We start from the raw sequence: 19,526 nt of genomic DNA on the forward strand, positions 1-19,526 counted from the left end.
TTTCGCACCATCAAATCCCTGGTGCAGGTGATAACGTACAGCCACACAGTGCCAATCCTAACCTGCCTACAGCTCCTGGGGCACACGGCGGCCACCACGTTTGTGGTGCAGAATGCCAGGCTACATATGTGAGGCCTACAGCACTGGCTGGCGAGCCTTTACAGGCCAATGATTCATACCATCAACAAAGTGGTATTGCCCACAACAGAGGTGCGAAAGTCGCTGGCAAGGTGGGCAGACCCCAAGCACTTACTACTAGGGGTGCCATTCCACCAACCGCAAATTGTGGTTTTTCTCCTGACGGACGTGTCCCATATAGGATGGGGAGCGCACATACACAGCAAAGTGACACAGGGGCAATGGTCCCCCACAGAGATGGCAATGCACATAAACATATTGGAACGCAGAGCAGTGTTCAATGCATGCAGGCACTTTTGAAAATACCTATGGGGCAAAGTAGTCGGAGTCAATAGCAACAACACCTCCACAATGTTCTATATCAATCATCAGGGCGGGGCCAGATCTCGTACACTATGCTCAGAGGTGGTCCGACTGTGGAATTGGTGCATTGCGAACAACATAACGCTCAAAGTTTCATATTTGCCAGGTGTCCACAACGTGAAAGCGGACCAATTAAGCAGATGCGTTGCTCTCACACACGAGTGGCAAATCCGCTCAGACCTGCTTGGCGAAGTATTTCACAGATGGGGGTTTCCCCAGATCGACTTGTTTGCCACCTACACGAAATGCCCGCAATATTGTTCCAGAGGGGGCATTGGGCGAGGTTCTTTGGGGGACGCCTTCATGCTTTCATGGGAAGGTCCCCTGTTGTACGCTTTTCCTCCCACAAAGCTCATTCACAAGGTCCTAGAGAAAGCCAAAAAGGAGAAGGCGTGCATAATACTTATAGCCCCAACATGGGATTGACAGCAATGGTTTCCCTTGCTCCTACACGTCATGCTGCCCGCCACTCCCCCTCCTGATAGCGCCGGAACTTCTCACGCAGAGTCAGGGGACCATAGCACACCCCCATCCTCGAATGCTCTGCCTACAAGCATTGCTAATCCATGGCTCAGGGCCTTAGAAGAAGTAAAAGAAGGAGTAAAAGAAGCTCTGGAGTGCAGTCGGTGGGCCTCCACCAGGAAGACTTACACTCATAAATGGAAACGTTTTATATCCTGGTGTTTGTCCAAGCAATTGGCTCCTCTGGACGTTTCCATTCCCACAATCCTAGAGTACTTACTGGAGCTGAAACAGGGCGGACTCTCTTTATTGTCATTAAAGGTCCACCTTGTGGCTATATCAGTGTTCTGACATATAGAGGAGGGGCCAACCATATTTGCCCATCCCATTACCGCACGGTTCCTAAAGGGGCTGGCAAACCTATATCCCCCGCGGAAACCGTTATCGCCTTCATGGAGCTTGGACTTGGTCCTAGACACACTGTCTAGACCCCCCTTTGAACCATTGGCCACGGTACCCCTCCGGCTACTTACCATAGAAGCAACTTTTCTTCTCACAGTTACATCAGCCTGAAGGGTGAGCGAACTAGCAGCAATAATGGCAATGCCATCCTATACAATCTTTTCAAAGGAGGCGGTGATTTTACGATTACACCCGGCCTTCATCCCCAAGATTGCCTCAGAGTTCCACATTAATGAACCAATAGTTTTACCTTCATTTTATCCGAAACCGCATACCTCTAGTAAGGAAGCGTGGCTGCATTTACTCGATGTGAGGAGGGCGTTGGCTTTTTACATAGACAGAACTAAGCCCTTCCGAAAAACAGACAGACTCTTGGTGTCTATTGCACCCATATCAAAAGGGGAAGGCCTATCCTCACAAAGAATTTCAAACAACATTGTATCATGCATAAAACTGTGCTATGGGCACCGTAAGACCCCTCTACTAGCTCCGCCCAGGGCTCACTCCACTAGAACAATGGTGACATCGACAGCCTTCTTCAAATGAGTTGCATTAAAAGACATCTGCAGAGCGGCGACATGGTCATCCTACGACACCTTCGCCAAGCACTATGTGATGTACCAGGTGTTGGATGAGGATACACGTCTATCGACAGCTGTCCTTTCAAGGGCAAGCTGCACATAAATCTGGTACCCACCTCGATTTTTGGGGTCACTGCTGGGTAGTCACCTACTGTGGAGCACCCACGGGGACCCCTTGAAGAATAAAGAGAAGTTACTCACTTGTGTAGTCATGATGGTTCTTTGAGATGTGTCCCCGTGGGTGCTCCACTACCCACCCATTCCTCCCCAGTTCGGAGTTCTGCTGTGTGTCTTTCAGGAGCATCCGGGGCGGTTGATCGAGGAACTGGCGTGGACTGGATTCCACATGTGACCAAAAGCACGTGAAGGACCGACGCGCATCGGCGCATGCGTGACCTGACAAGAAACAGCTGGAAATTTCTGATCTGTGGCGCCGGGGCGAGCCCATCACCTAATGTGGAGCACCCACGGGGACACATCTCGAAGAACCATCGTTACTACACAAGTGAGTAACTTCTCTATTTACTCAGTGATGAGCTTTTGTGGGGCAGACCCACTTCTTCAGATCAATTTCTGATGAGGAGTGGTAAAGGGGATGTGGGCAGCTCTGCGAAATGCGCTGTGACTAACCTGCATTGCAATAGCCAAGGGGAAAGTGTCTCAGGCTGTGGGTCTGAAGAAGTTAGCTGCTTGTCTGGGCAGAAAAGCAGTGTCTCTCTGAATGAAATCCCTGCATGTGAGTCTAAATCCTTAGAAAGGAAGTTGGAATTGGACCAGAGACAGGAAAGGTGCAGGGAGCAGAAGAAGGTTTCTGTGAAGCAGGTTGAAGTTAAGGATCAGGTTTCATGGTAGGAACTCCTAGTTAGTGTACACCCAGCTCTGCCTCTTGACCCAGCATCAAGGTGTTAAAGGAAATTGATCTGACAAAGTGGGTCTGTCCCACGAAAGCTCATCATCGAATAAATCATTTTGTTAGTCTTGAAAGTGCTACATTTCTGCTGCTTTGTTTTGTTGGAGTACAGATGAACACAACTTCCTCTCTGTTACTATTCAACATCCCTAATTTTCTTAAATCAACAACTGGATTGTAAAGATAACTGTCATACCACCTTAATTTACATTATTAAAAACAAACTACCTTTAAAGTTTGCATGAGTTCCTCAGTTACAGCATGGAGGGAAAATTGGTCAAAAATTAAAGTATGTTGTTACAAAGCAGTAACACAAACCACCCACGCAGGAAGCAGATCAGAGGACAAAGGCAGAGGGGAAGAATGGGTAAGATTCAGACACCAGGTTTTGATTCAGGAGACCTGGGTTCTGTTTCTGCCTCTGTCAGAGACATCCTATATGATTGAGCAAATCACAACCTCTGTGTCTAAGATTCCCAAGTATAAAATGGAGTAGGGATAGTGACACTTCTCATACAGTTGTTCAGGATAAGTCCATTAATGACATGAGGTGTTCAGGTTATACTCCAGTGACTGCCAAAGGGAAGTCTATAAATAACAGATCATCTTGCCCCAGTTTCCATCTTTAACATAGAACGTTCTGTAAATACAACTTAAAAGATTCCATTCCTGCACAGCCAACCCTGACACGCAGTTGACAAAGAAGCATTGGAACTTTCATAAATGTAAACTGAACAAAATGGGCTTCATGGCTTCTTTCCTGTCTTCCAATTGTCTTGTTCTTAAGAGAATACAAACAATCATTAAATTCCACTTAGAACGTCACAGCAAATAAAAACAACCAAAAGCAGTCTTGGTGAAAGTCTATCAAAACCAGACTCCAATCTTGCACAGCCACATGATTTGTGTACTCTGTAGAACATATACATTGGGCTCGTCTACACTAGCCCCCTTTTTCAAAGGGGGCATGGTAATCAGCCTGATCGGAGGAGGCTAATGAGGTGTTGTAATGCATATGCAGCACCTCATTAGCATAACGGCCACCATGGAAACTTTGAAGTTGCTAACTTCGAAGCACTGACAGTCAGCATAGCCACAGGTGCTTCGAAGTGCCCTTACTCCTGAAGCATGGGAAATGAGTAAGCTCACAATTAAATTCCATTTAAATTGCTCATCAACTCTTTTGCATTAACTAAATTCTCTAGGTGTTGGACAGAACTCCTGAATTCCCTTCCTAGCTCTAGTTCACTATATGACCTTGGGTAGTTCATCACCTTCCTGTGTCTTGGTTTGGGCTCATGTATAAAACGGGGTAGGTACAGGCTTATTTGACTGTAAAAATCTTGATGAAAAATATTATGTTACGTCTACAATAGTGTTATTGTAGAGCCATTTGGGTAGCTAATCTTACTAAAACAATTCCCTGGGTAGCAGCTGAATTTCTCTGAAGTTATTTCTGAGAGATGAATGTGGAATAAAAATACAATATGTGGGCCAGAAAAAGAGAAAACTGTGAAGAGTGTAATTAGAAGCATAACTCATGCCAAGCAAGACACTAATATGCTACAGTAATACAAAGGACAATTAAAGCACTGAACACAGTCAGCTGAGAAAAATAAACAGCCTTGCTCTTCAGACAACTGACATTCTAAGGACTTGCTCACAACTGCCACACCTATTCCTCCTGCCCCCATCCTTACTCCAGCATCACAATTCTTTTCTCCTTCCTCTTCCATTTATTGCTTTCCCTGGTTCCAATCCAAGCAAGCCCCACACCTTTTATTTAGCCTGCTCAGTTCCCTGCTACAACCTTTTCTTTCAACCTTTTCTCAGGCTGCTAAACTCACTGTCCCTCCCTCATCTGCTCCTTACCCCTATGAACAGAACTTTCATTCCCTTACCCTCCTACACATCTTCCTACGCTCCTGGCCACCTTTTCTGCCTGTGTCCCCTTCCCTCAGCTCCAAACCGTGCCTGTCTTGTTCTTACACCTCTCACACATAGCAATCCCAGTTCACCCACATTTTGTCCAATCTTTTTTCTCTTCAGTCACCTGCCCTGACTCTGTTCCCCCTCAGGTACGAACTTGCTTCTCATGTTGAAGTAGCAGTTCCATCCCGATCAAGCCCACCATTTCAGTTCCATCCAAACCCCATTGTGTCTTCTGAGCCTTTAAGCTCTAGTTACCACCTGATTCAGTGATGAGAAATCCCTGCTCGTGCACATCTCTCTGAACTATGCCATTTATCACAATATTTATTTCTGTACAGAGCTCTAAGTGTATGAGGAATTAAGATATTACTATTCAGATGGATCTTCCTGACAGAGATCTGGCTCGCTTAAAGCCTGATCTCTTCTCTCAGTTTCAAAGCGACTTTCCCTAAGGTTTGTTTTATGAAAAGGCCCAGGGATCTGGCCACCACAGGTAAACCTGTATATAAATGTGCCTCACACTCTGTACAAACTCACACCTGTTTTAACAACTCAGGCTTCCAGCAGCCATCAGGACATTTTATAACAGTGGACCTTAACTACATTCTTCAAACCAAAGCCCCAGCCCAAGTGGAGATTTTAATCTCCCAAAAATGGAGAAGTGCCAGCAACACCATGAAGTCAACCAGAGACTTCACTATGGCTATGAACTTTAGGTGGAAGGTGCTCAGATACAACAGTGCTGGACAACAGTATAAAAATCTAAAACAAAACACAGTGAATAATGAATTTTATAGGGAAGGTCTATGTAGGCAAATGGAAGTTCTCACATACAAGACTAAGAAATAACAGAGAGAAAGCCATGTTAATCTACATACTGTCAAAACAAAAAAGCAGTAAAGTAGCACTTTAAAGACTAACAAAATAATTTATTAGGTGAGCTTTCATGAGACAGACCTGCTATGGTCTGAAGAAGTGGGTCTGTCCCACGAAAGCTCACCTAACAAATTATTTTGTTAGTCTTTAAAGTACTACTTTACTGCTTTTTTGTTTTGACAAGACTGAGAAGATACTCAACGAAATGAAGGAAAAATGCAGAATTCTAGAACTAATGAAAGGCTATATAAATATTTTCCATGACGTATAGAGAACTTCTGGAACTCACTGTCACAAGAGATCACTAAGCAAAATAGGATTCACAAAAACAATTAGACATGTTCTTCTGCATTTGTACAACACATAGCAAAATGGGGCACAACTACCAGTTCATTTATACTCTAGTTCCTGAGCTTAATGTTTGTGCTCCAAAGGGTTTAAATAATTTGGAAAGTAGCTAAGTACAAACTGACAAAATATTACAGTAGCCTCTGACACTTGATAGTTTATTGCCCTGAAAAGAGCAAGAAGCAGGAAGGGATTCTTTTCTGCCTCTTTCCAATTTTTATATGAAAAACAACCTATTATAAGTCAAGGAAAATTTTTGTCTTCAAAACAGAAGAGTGAAATGATAAAACATGTTCCAGAAATGCTACTACAGCTTGAAATGTGATGGAAACTCAAAGCTGTGGCCCATTAAATTGCTGCCACACAAGCAGATCTGGAGAAATTGCAACAGGGAAGGGAACATATGATTTGTTATTGCCAAAGTATGCAGAGTTATTGGCAAAATATTATAAATGCTATCTGAAGTATAATCAAAATGAGAAATATTAAGTTCTTCCAACAGGAAATCATGTTAGTAAGAAAGAAGAGGAAATACAGATATTGGGTATTCAATACTGAATATGATTTATTTTTTTATTTTATTTTAGGGTCTGTGCATTAGTTTTTGGATGTTCTATTTTTTTATTTTATTATACAAATAAGAAGCCAGGAGTATTATGAGAGAAAAGCATCAGAAATATAAGATTAATACCGAAACTAGAAATGTCTACTAGTCTGGTTTGTATAAAGGGTGCATGGACAGGATTTCAGTCAACAGACAGAAGTGTAATGAATTCAGCTCACCACCAGGTATCACTGTGGTAGCACAATACGTACAGCAGAAAAGATATACTGCTCCAAACGAGATTGCTAAAGTAAACTTCAACAGGACTTGAGGATCCCTATTTCATGCCTGGGGGTGAGACAGTACACAATATTTTACATCAAATAAAGTCCAGCTAAAATTTGGTATTCTAGAAAGATCAGTTCAGATGTGTGTACACTTCACCCATGCACTGACTCATTCTGAAACTAGAAGCAAAACTGCCAATAGTACACAAAAAACCTGTTTGTACAGTGTTTCAGGCCCACTTGACAATTGGGTAGAGTAATAATCTTAAGAAAAACTGTCCCCAACATCCTGACCAAAGAGATTCTGAAAGCCCATGAGGGCAAGAATGAGAAGTGCCAGTGGGTTGCAGCAACACCTCCTGGCTTGAAGTGACTTCCAACATATACAGAGTTTACAGTTTTATTCAGTGGCTTTCAGCAATGCCAGTACAAAAACTGTTCTAACACCCTGAACTGAAGTTTACTGATTACCAGCGGCAACTTTGCCTTCAAGGTGCTCGGAGAAACAAACCATGGCAAAGAATGATAAGCACCAAATGGTCGCATTGACTTCTCATCCAGACAGCTAATTTTTGTTTCAGTTCATGGAGCTGAAAAATACCAAATTTGTCTACAATAGTAGTGCACCAAGGGTGAGAACAGCTTTCTGCTTGAAAGTCAACTAGTCTAAGGGCCCTAAAACCCCAGTGGTGACTTGGGTCGTGTTCAACCTTGCTGCATTTGGGATACGGTTGGTGGCCCAAATTTGGAGTCATTTGTCACAGGAGTTCCTCCTCAAATCCACTGTTCACAGAATCACCTGTTTTTCTCTCTCTTTTTTTGTGCTTTTTGCACATGCCTAGAGCACTATTCCTCACCAGTCAATCAAGATTTCTCTCAGCTAGTGCATGGTAAATGCTGCTCCAGTGGGGAAGTAATATTGAAGAAGTTAAGGGAAGAAGCTCAGAACTCCAGACTGGTTTGTCCTCACATCAAGGCAAAGAGAATGAAATTTCTCTGGGAAGGACGAAGTAACATGCTGTACTGGCCAGGCAATGAGACTGGCCAATAGGAGAGGATGTTGGGGCAGTGGAGGAACTAATATACATCTAATTCATTCTGTGGGCATTTGGCCAAGGTAATTATTACCAAGCAGCCAGAGGTAGTGTTACAAGAGGCTTTTGGGGAGTTTTTTTTTTGTTTTTTTTTTTTTTAACTAAACAGCAAGAAAATTAAATGTGAGAGAACTTACAGAATGCCAAGTTACAGTGGCCTACACGTGCCTCGTGCCCTTCGAGAATCTTGAGGTCAGCTGAACTCCAACCAGGAAATGAGGAGTTAAGGTAATGCAAATGTAAGCCTCTGAAAATAGAGCGTTAAGATACATAGCAGTCCTCCAGTGCAACCTTAACTCTGCTATCTTCATATGACGTTCCAACAGAACATATCTTAGCACTTTTCCATTACAGATAACATCAAGTACTCTGGAACGAAGTGTGTGAGAACTGTAGGACAAAATCTAACACATTCTTTTTGCTAAGGCAACGCTTAGGGTTAGTTCAAGCACAGTAAACCTGGCCTATATTCAATCACTCCCAACCAACCACCTGAAATGTACTAAATAGTACCAGCCCTTTAACCTTGTCCTGCAGATTCCTTCTAAATCACTGACTTCACTTGCCCATCACTAAACCATGCAAGCCACTTCATATATCCTACTAGACTTTTGCTTGTAATCCCCAGGGCAAGAAGATAGCATTGTGCACTTCTATCAACTGTTAAGGGTAAATTTTGAGTTTGACTAAGGTTATTAATGATCAGGGTCTCCATAGTTGTTCAAAACAGAGCCCCGGTTGGTGTCTATTTTTAAGCTGGAGTCTAGAAATTGATGAGTCACTGCGAATCCCGAGGCAGGAAAAAGGAGTCATATGATTAGTGATCTGCCCAGAGATAGGCGATAATAAATCAGAGGGAGGGATAGCTAAGTGGCTTGAGCATTGGCCTGCTCAACCCAGGGTTGCGAGTTCAATCCTTGAGGAGGCCAATTAGGGCAAATAGATGTCAGTGGTGGTGCTTGGTCCTGCCAAGAGGGCAGGGGACTGGACTAGATGACCTCCTAAGGTCCCTTCCAGCTCTAGGAGGTGTGTGTGTAAAAGGTCAAACAATCCACTGTCAGCTACCCCTCTGTCAAGCACCTAGGTAGGAGGATTAGAGGAGGCCCCTGGTGGCTAGAACAAAGCATCAACACTGCATTATGAGACTTCATAGGCCAGAGAGCTCCCTCACTCAGGTGCTCCTGTGACAGGTGGGCAGGAGAATCAGAGGAGGCCTCCAGGGGTGAGGGTGATCAGGCAGGGTGGTATGGAGGCTTACTAGGCCAGGAGCTTTATTTACTTTAGTTAACACAACAGGGGAACAAAGTGTTTCACTTGCACACATACTACCATTCTCTCCAGGCATTTCCCCACACAGGACAACAAGGCAAGCAGAGAAGAAAGAAAAGGGTTTCCATCTAGTCATGTACCTGAGAACAGCGTTCCTGAGAGGCAGTTCCATCAGCCTCCTCCCGAGCTCAGCAGTCCAACTTACCTGGTGTCTGCAGCTCGCTCCAGGACTGCGGCAGGGAATGACTTTGGAGGGAAGGATGACTTCACTCACTTGTAAATAATTATCATTTGTTCTTGACAACCAGAAGTTTTACCTAATTACTGTTTATCTGTTAAATAAATCATTATTGTTTGTTCACTTTTAATTTGAGAAGGTATTCAATAAGTGCAGTGACAGATACGTTCAGGGGTCCAGACCTGCAAAAGCAGGGTAACAGTAACTCTGCATGTTTGGGTGTAACCCAACACAATCTGTAAAATCCAGCACTGAAATGAAATATACATCAAGGTATGCATGCACTGTCATAATGCAGTCACTGCAGTAGGCATGGCACTTGGAAGGAAGGGGAGAAGGCAGTAAAGAGGGATGGAAAAGGTAAAGCAGATAGGAAGGGTACAGACCCACAGCTTTCTTCCTCCTAAATTGGTGTTTTGCCAAGTTGCACAGTTTCCTGACTTCACTGCATTATTCCCCAGCCAGGCAAACTGTAAACAGGTCTGTAGCTGTGCTTTGTTTCACTCTTCAAAGGCTATGAGCAGTTGTCATTGCCCACAGTTGCCATACAAGCTCTTTCTAAGCAAGCACTTTTATTCTTAAGGTGAAAGCATTACAGAGAAAAACATTAAAATCAGTCAAACTTGCAGACACTCTAATAAGAGCAGTAGCGTTCACCCCTACCTCTAGCAAGGGGTCTCATAGGTAGCAAAACTGTCAAAACCCACACAGGGGTTTACTTGTGATTACAAGTTCATAACTCTTTTTACTCAGAACAGGAATCCCCATGAGTCTTAGAGTCATTCCTCTACACCATTTGGGCCTCTTGATTCAGATGGTAGGCCATTTGAGACAACACTTCTCTCCCACAGGCCACATCTTCAAAGATCAGGTTGGAAGGTAGGCATTTGTGTTCCCCTCATCCCACACATTTCATAGGCCTGGTCTACACTAGGGCTGTGGCTACACTAGCACCCCCCTTTCAAAAAGGGGATGCTAATGAGACACCTCTGCAGATGCTAATGAGATGCTGCTATGCATATGCAGTGCCTCATTAGCATAATGGCAGCCACATGCATTTTGAAAGTGCCAATGTAATACCAATGAGGTCCTGGGGGGAAAAATGCTACAGAAGATCCACAAGGATCCTTTAGGAACTGAGAAGTCCAAGAAAGGTGCTTATTGGCCACAGATCAACCACATTGTTACTACTATGGCAGGAAATTGCTTCTCATATTCAAATAAAAGGCCTTATGAGAAGGTACCAAAAGCTTCTTTCACTTTGTAATATTCTCTCTCTCATCAGTGAGGAGTAGATGTCATCATCAGCTTCACCTATGGCAAACATCAGGGCAATTTCTGGGTATTCTTGTGCTTTTGTTGTGAAACCAGACACCATCAGGAATCACTCAAGTCTATGGATCCAACAAAGCGTGTTGTCTGAGTTGCCAAAAATTAAACTTCTCTAATGAAGCTATTTACACTATGAGCTCTACTGCTGTGCTGACACCAACTGGACCCCCGGACTTGAAAAGCCCCATCTTCCCATTTTTAAAGATTTAGAAAGAATGAAAAAACAAAAAAGAATTAAAGCATTTACAAAGCACAGTGTTAAATAACACCTTTATTTTAGCAGTCCTCTGTGCCTTTCCGTTTATAAGAGAATTTTTAGAAGGAAAAAAAAACACTTTGATAATCTTTTTGATGGTATTTAAGATAAATAGCTGTCCTTTTGAGGAATAAGAAGTTAGTTAAGAGAGAGCTATTGCCATTGCTGTTGTTAAAGTGTGATCCTGTTTCCTAAGACAAAACTAGGTAAATACAGGAGGGAAGAGAAAAGAACAGAGTGAAACTGTTCTTCAACTTCTAGTTTTGACTCTCACTACTTTCAACTTTGCTGCTGGAAGCACAAAGGAAAGAGAAGTTACTCACTTGTGTAGTAATGATGGTTCTTCGAGATGTCCCCCCATGGGTGCTCCACAGTAGGTGTCAGGCTCACCGCGGTGCTGCAGATCAGAGATTTCCAAGCTGTATCTCATTGGATTGTGCATGTGTAGAAACGCACTGGCCCTTTGCGCGCTTTTGGTCAGGTGTGTGATCTGGTCCGTGCCAGTTCCTTGAAACGACCGCCCTGGGTGCCTCAAACACATAAAGCAGACCTCTGAAGCAGGAAGGAATGGGTGGTAGTGGAGCACCCACGGGGACACATTTCGAAGAACCATCATTACTACACAAGTGAGTAACTTCTCTTTCTTCTTCAAGTGGTCCCCGTGGGTGCTCTACAGTAGCTGACTACTGAGCAGTGGCCCAAAACCATGGCGGTGGGTACTGGATTATGTATGGGTTGCTCCTGAGCAGACTGCTGTCGGTAGGCATGCGTCCTCCTCCAGTAGCTGATGAAGCACGTAGTGCTTGGCGAACGTGTCATAGGATGACCACGTTGCTGCTCTGCAAGTGTCCCTCAAGGGGACTCCTCTGAAGAAGGCTATCAAAGCTGCCATTGCTCTTGGGAGGAATTGGTAAAGGGGTCTTACGTAATGAGTAGCACATCTTTATGCAGGATGTGATAATATTTGAAGTTCTTTGCAAGGATAATCCTTCTCCTTTTGATCTGCATGCAATTGACACCAGCAGTCTGTCTGTCTGTCTGTCTGTCCATCTTTCGGAAGGGTTTGGTTCTGTCTGTATAGAAGGCCAGTGCCCTTCTCGCATCAAGTGCATGAAGCTGGACCTCCCTATTCAAGGTATGTGGCTTAGGACAGAAGGATGGTGGAATTATTGGCTCATTAATGTGGAAGTCTGAGGAGATCTTTGGGAGGAATGCGGGATGTAAACCTGGTATTATCACATCTTTGGAGAAAGAGGCATAGGGAGGGGCTGTCATTATCACAGCCAGCTCGCTTACTCTACAGGCAGATGTGATAGCGAGAAGAAATGTCGTTTTTAAGGTAAGCAGGTGAAGTGAAACAGTGGCTAGGGGGTCAAAGGATGGCCTAGACAGCGTGCCCAGAACCAGATCTAAGCTCCATGAGGGTGCAATTGGCTTGAGAGGAGGGTATAAATTTGTGAGGCCCTTCAGGAACCATGCGATAATAGGATGAGCGAAGATAGTTGATCCGTCTACCATGTGCCAAAAGGCTGATACAGCTGTCAGGTGGACTTTTAGGGATGGCAGGGAGAGCCACCCCCTTGTTTTACATCCAGTAGATAATCCATCATCATGGGAACCGGGACCTCTAGGGGGTTCAGTTGCTTGGATAAGCACCAGGAAGTAAAGCGTTTCCACTTGTACACGTAAGTCTTCTGGGTGGAGGCCTGTCAGCTGCATTCTAGGATCTCTTTAACCCTTTCCGAATATAAAGTCTCTAAGGCACTGAGCCAAGGATTAGCCATGCTTTGAGGCGTAATGTTTGAGGTTGAGGGTGCCTCAGGGCTCTCCGGTTCTGTGTGAGGAGGTCCGGAACAATCGGGAGGGGAAGTGGCTGGCAGCATGACACAAGTAGCAGGGAAAACCAGTGTTGACGGTCCCATGCTGGGGCTATGAGTATCAAGTGTGCCCTCTCCATCCTTGCCTTTTCTAGGACCTTGTGGATGAATCCTGGAGGAGGGAATGCATAAAGTAAGGGGCCCTTCCATGACAGAAGGAAAGCAGCCCCCAGTGAGCCTGGCCCGATGCCGTCTTTGGAAAAAACTGAGGGCATATCTTGCTGTTGGAGGTCACAAACAGGTCTATTTAAGGAAACTCACGTGTTGAAAATATATCGAAGCAGATTGGGACGGAGCTCCCATTCATGATCGAGAGCAAAGTGCCTGCTCAGTTGGTCGGCCTGCAAGTTGCTGGTGCCTGGTAAGTTTGAGGCTCTCAGGATTATGTTGTTTGCAATGCACCAGTTCCACAGGCAGACAGCCTCGGCACACAATGCACGAGATCTGGCTCTGCCGTGTCGATTGATATAATAGATCGTGGAAATGTTGTTGGTATTGACACCGACTACTTTGTGTTGTAGGTATTGTAGGAAGTGCTTGCATACATTGAATACTGCCCTTAGTTCCAGCATATTTATGTGCATTGCCTTCTCTCTGTGGGACCATCACCCTTGCACTGATCTGTTTCCCATATGTGCTCCCCATCCCATGTGGGAAGCATCTGTCATAAGAAAAAACGTGGTTTGCGGTTGGTGGAAGGGGACCCCGATAGCAGATTCTTAGGGTCTGCCCACCATCTCAGTGACTTTTGCACCACTGTTGTGGGTAACACCTTCTTGTGAGTGTTATGTTTCGTTGGTACATACACGGTCTCCACCAGTGCTGGAGGCAACAGAGGTGCAGCCTGGCATTCTGTACCACAGATGTGGTGGCGGCCATGTGTCCCAAAAGCTGCAAGTAAGTTAATACTTGTACTGTGGGGCTGCCTACCAGCACTTGAATCAGAGACTGGATAGCATGAAAACTTACAGCGGGTAGATTCACTCTTGCCGTGATGGAATCGAGGCACACTCCTATGAACCCTATGTCCTGCGTAGGTTCCTTCATCAACTTCTGGAAGTTGATAATGAGGCCCAAGGAGTGGAACGTCCTTACAGTAATGTCTATCGTGCGTAAGACATCTACTCGCGAGGCGCCTTTCAAGAGGCAGTTGTCCAGGTATGGGAAGATGAAGACATCTTGACGATGCAGGTAAGCCGACACTACTGAGAGTGTCTTTGTAAAGACTCTGGGCGTTGAAGACAGGCTAAAGGGCAGAACTTTGTACTGGAAATGTTCTGTGCCCATGGTGAAACGAAGGAAATGCCTGTGTGCAGGATGAATGGTTATGTGGAAGTACGCATCTTGTTGAGGGCTGCAAACCAATCCCCATCATCCAGTGCTGTGACTATAGAAGTAATAGTAACCATCTTGAAACGCTGCTTGCGGAGGTAATGATTGAGAGCCCATATGTCTAGTATTGGTCTCCAGCTCCCTGTCGTCTTTTCTGTGAGCAAGTAACGTGAATAGAAACCCTTCCCCCGGAACTCGTCCAGGACTCTCTCCACCACTTCTATGGAGATGAGGTGATCTACCTCTTGTTTTAACAAGGTCTTGTGAGAGGGGTCCCTGAGGAGGGACTAGGTAGGGGGTTTTGTTGGTGGAAGTGTGCGGAATTGGATGGTGTATCCCGCAGCAATAATTTCCAGTACCCATTTGTCTGTGGTGATATTTCCCACTGTTGGTAGAATGGTCTGAGATGGTGGTGAAAGAGGGGATGAGGTGACTGTTGGCACTGAGTGATGGGTGTGGTGTCACAGTCCTCAACATAGTAGTCAAACTTGCTGCCTGGCTGCCTGTGGTGCAGGGTTACGGCCTTGCTGGGTACATCGCCTAGACGGTCTTTGATGTTGTTGGTGCCCCAGGTCACAACCTGCTGGTACTGTGGGCGCTAAAGTTGGAAGGCGTAGCGTCCCTGGTACGGGTAACACCTCTTCCTCCTGTAAGGAGGAGTGTACATACCCAGCTTTCTTAACGTGGTTCGAGTCCTTGCTGGAGTGGAGGACCGCATCTGTGGTTTCAGTGAACAGTTTTAATCTATCAAAAGGAAGGTCCTCAACTTTTGTTTGTAATTCCTTAGGGATGCTGGATGTCTGCAGCCAGGATACTCATCACATCACCGCTGCAGTGGCAGTGGAACGTGCTGCTGTCTCTCCCACGGCCAGTGCGATTTGAACTCCTGTACGTGAGGCTGTGTAACTTTCCTGAACTATCGCCTTTAGGATCGGCTTCTTATCATCTGGGAGACAGTCCATGAGTGATATCAGTTTTGTATAATTATCAAAATTATGGTTCGAGAGGTGTGCAGCATAGTTAGCCATACGTAGCAGTAGGGTGGAGGATGAATATACCTTCCGCCCAAATAAATCTAGTCTCTTTGCATCCTTATCTGTCACCATAGATTGTATTGTGGTGCCTTTGACCTCTGCTGGGAGGATTCCACAATGAGGGAATTTGGTTGGGGGTGGTTAAATAAAAACTCCATTCCTTTTGATGGCACAAAGTACTTTTGTCCTCCCTCTTATTGGTTTGCAGAATAGAAGCTGGAGTTTGCCAGATGTTTGTAGCAGCCTCTGTGATGGCCTCATCCAATGGGATGGCTATCTTTGATGACATAGGAGGTCTCAGATTTTTGAGGAGTTTGTGCTGCTTCTCTTGTACCTTCGCCACCTATATATCCTGAGACTAGGCAACCCTTCTGAACAGTTCCTGAAACTGTAAGGTCATCCAGAGGGGATATATCTCCTGGGACGACCGCCTCATCCGCAGAAGACAAACAGGCATCCATCTGATATGCCTCTGTCTGTTCATGAGATACTTCCTGTGTTAGCTCCCCTAGGTGTTCCAATGGGGGATTGACAACTGGTTCTGGATCCTCTCTTGGAGGGAACAGATGATGCCTCCTTGGAGGATGAGATGAGGATTGTCTATATGAGGGGCATGGATGTGGGGATCTATCCCTGGACCTTGAGTAACGCCGGTGCCAGTGATAGTCCTCCCGATAGTACGGGTGCATGTAGTGTCAGGGACACGAGCCTGGTGATGAGGTTCTGGAACATGAGTGTTGCCTATATCTATGATGGTGGAAGGAATGAAACCGTCTAGATGATACAGACAGGGTGGAGATAACCTGTAGGGATATCCTTCTGGCTGATGTGATTGTCAAATGTCAGGTGAAGGGTGCCTGAGCCAGGGAGCGGGGGGCCCCAGAAATGGAGACGGTGGCCTAAGGAAAGGCGATGGTGATGTCAAGGGTCTTTCCAGTAGGTATGATTCTGGAGGAGAGCTCAGAGACAGAGTGGATGGTATAATAAAGAGGTCCAGGGAGGGGCTTTGGTGCCGTGTCTTAGAACATGCTTTCCCCAGTACTGATATGGATGGTGCCATGCCTGGTGCTGAAGGTTTTGGCACGGGTATCGGTGCCGTGGCCTGTGGTTCCGTGCAACCAGAGGTCTTTGGCACCGCAAGTCCCTGTTCCGATGCCTCTGGTTCCAACGCTCTTGGTGCTATGGTTATTTGATTCAGTGCTGTAGTTTCCAGCACCTGCCTCTTAGATGCCTGTGGGATCTTCAGTGCCGTGTCTTTGGAAGTCTGAAGCCCAGGCAATGTCTTTTGTTCGTTGGGCCTAGCGTCTCCTTTAGATATAGCTGCGTACCAGCTCTGTGTCTCACTTGTCCTGCTAGTGGATAGTACAGGCAAGGATTGAATAGGAGATGTTTTCTTTCTCTTATGACCTGTGGAGGTCAGAGAAGTTGCCTTCCGCTTTTGAGGCACTGACGGGCCTTCCGAGGGAGTCAGTTCACTTGTTTCAGGCTGAAGAGCCGTATCAAATAAAATCATCTTCAGCCTCATTTCTCTGTCCTTCCTTGCTCTAGCAGTGAGTTCAGAGCAATGAGGCCTCACCCAGACAGCGAATACATTTGCTGTGGCTGTCAGAGGCCGGCATAGCCTCACGGCATGACTCGTACTTCTTGAAGCCTGCTGGAGACTTTTTTTTTTTTTTTGAACAACAACGTAGCTTAACTTTAACAACAAAACAGTCTGTACGTAAGTGTTAACCAGGCTATGCTAAAGATAAGAAAACTCTGGTGGCAGAGCTTTCCCCCCTGCTCTCTTCTTACTTCTTCCTCTTCTCTCTCTCTCTCTTTTTTTAAAAGTGAAAACTGTATACAGTAAAAGATTTTAAGGAATAGGTCTTAAAAACTAGCAACCAGTAAAACAAATAACGGGTTTTATCTTTTCAGACATTGGAACCGAAGTGAAGTTCATCTGCAGCCACTGGCGGTCAAGAGGAACTGGCGCGGACTGGATCACGCACATGACCAAAAGCACGCGAAGGGCCAGAGTCTTTCTACACATGCGCGATCTGATGAGATACAGCTTGGAAATCTCCGATCTGTGGTGCCAGGGCGAGCCTGGCACCTACTGTGAAGCACCCACAGGGACCACTCGAAGAAGAACAGTCTCATAATCATTGAGGGATTGGGGCAAATAGATGTCAGGGATGGTGCTTGGTCCTGCCAAGAGGGCAGGGGACTGGACTAGATGACCTCCTGAGGTCCCTTCCAGTTCTACGAGACGTGTGTGTATCTCCAATTATAAGCCATGCTGAGACCTGGAAAGCTTGCACCACCACCAGAATATTTAGGGAGTTGCTTTTAGCTGACTCATTCTAGTGACTGGCTTGTCTGGAGGAAAAATTTTTGCCCTGTATCATTTTAATGGAACTGGACTGAGGTCACAGAAGCTATTCCTGTATCATTTTCATCCAAGTGTGTTGCCACTTTTAAAATAAACTAAACCCTGCTGTTCCTTTGAAATCCTTTTTTGCATTAACGAGCCATTTACAACACCCCAAGGCTGTATTTACAGCACCCCTCCCTTTCAGAAGGGGCATGTAAATGCAGCTTATCAAAAATGCTGAGGCACTGATATGAGCAACTCATTTGCATAATGGCAGCCACTTGGTAGACAGGGTTGCTTTGAAAGGAAGCCCCACTTTCAAAAGCACCCTTCTTCCTGAAACAAATCAACTTTGAAAACAATTGCTTGTTGGCCTATATGCCAGTTTCTGAGTATGTTTTAATCCTTCAGACCTACCCAGGAATGCCAAAATGTTGCATTAATTTAGGTGGAATATATGGACCTAGAAAGTCAAAGGCATTAACAAGATCCTGTCACTGTCCAACATTAAACAGTTTCCTGTTACTTCCTATTAAATTTGTCCGTTTCATATATAACATTTTGTCTGCCTGTGAAACTGATAGGCACTGATATATTTACCTGGCAATCAAAGGATTATTTAAACAACAGATTATTGACCTCTGTATTCAGAAATCCGCACATAGCATAGTGCTCATAGTGAGTCAGTGATAGCTGCCACTAAAGGAAACTTTTCCAGACACAGGATTCCAGATGAAACCTTCAGTGATAACGAGTCACAATTTAATCAGTGTGTTATTAGGTAACTGTCGATATGTACGATCATTTGGGTCTTTTAGAAGGGAAGCTGTAGAAATGTTTGTGCAAGATTATAATTTAGAGATGCTCCCCCCAAGGGACAATATCTAAAATATAGGGATGGTGGGAATAATTCACAATGGATTATAGTTGGTGGTAAACTTTATCTAATCCCTGAAAACGGGTGGGAAAACTGTAGTTGTTCACCACAGAGCCGCTCTAGTTTATTTTAATAAAAGATGTATTCTTTTCCAATATATAGGTCTGTTTAATGAACCTCAAGATTATTCACTCAGCTTTTCGAAATAAAGCAGGCTGTAGATTAATTTTATTTGACTTTTAAATACAATTACAAACAACTTCATTCAGAGTAAAGCATTCTTAGTAAAGGAATTAAAATAAAATGACAGAGTGTAACAGAAAGCACCTAGCTTAGCAATAGGATAACCAGCTTACACCTGTTTTCCCAGAATCAGGATAGAAAAACAAACACTTTCAGGCTACATCTACACTAGCCCAAAACTTCGAAATGGCCATGCAAATGGCCATTTCAAAGTTTACTGATGAAGTGCTGAAATACATATTAGTTTACTAATGAAGTGCTGAAATACATATTCAGCGCCTCATTAGAATGCCGGTAGCCGCGGCACTTCAAAATTGATGCAGCTCTCTGCGGTATGGCTCGTCCAGACGGGGCTCCTTTTTGAAAGGATCCCGGCAACTTCGAAATCCCCTTATTCCTATCTGCTGTTATGAATAAGGTGATTTCGAAGTTGCCAGGGTCCTTTCGAAAAGGAGCCCCGTCTGGATGAGCCGCACGGCGGAGAGCTGTGTCAATTTCGAAGTGCCGTGGCTTCCAGCATTCTAATGAGGCGCTGAATATGTATTTCAGCCATTTTGAAGTTTTGGGCTAGTGTAGACAAGGCCTCAATGTCCTAATATAGTCAAATGTGAGAATATGGAATAATGAGATTGAGCCCAGAACAAAAGAGTCCACTGGACAGATGCAGGGAGTGCTCAGAATACAGATCAATCCCAAATGACGAATACATATAAAC

Source organism: Carettochelys insculpta, chromosome 3, assembly GCF_033958435.1.
Source record: "Carettochelys insculpta isolate YL-2023 chromosome 3, ASM3395843v1, whole genome shotgun sequence".
In the NCBI taxonomy this organism is placed as follows: domain Eukaryota; kingdom Metazoa; phylum Chordata; order Testudines; family Carettochelyidae; genus Carettochelys; species Carettochelys insculpta.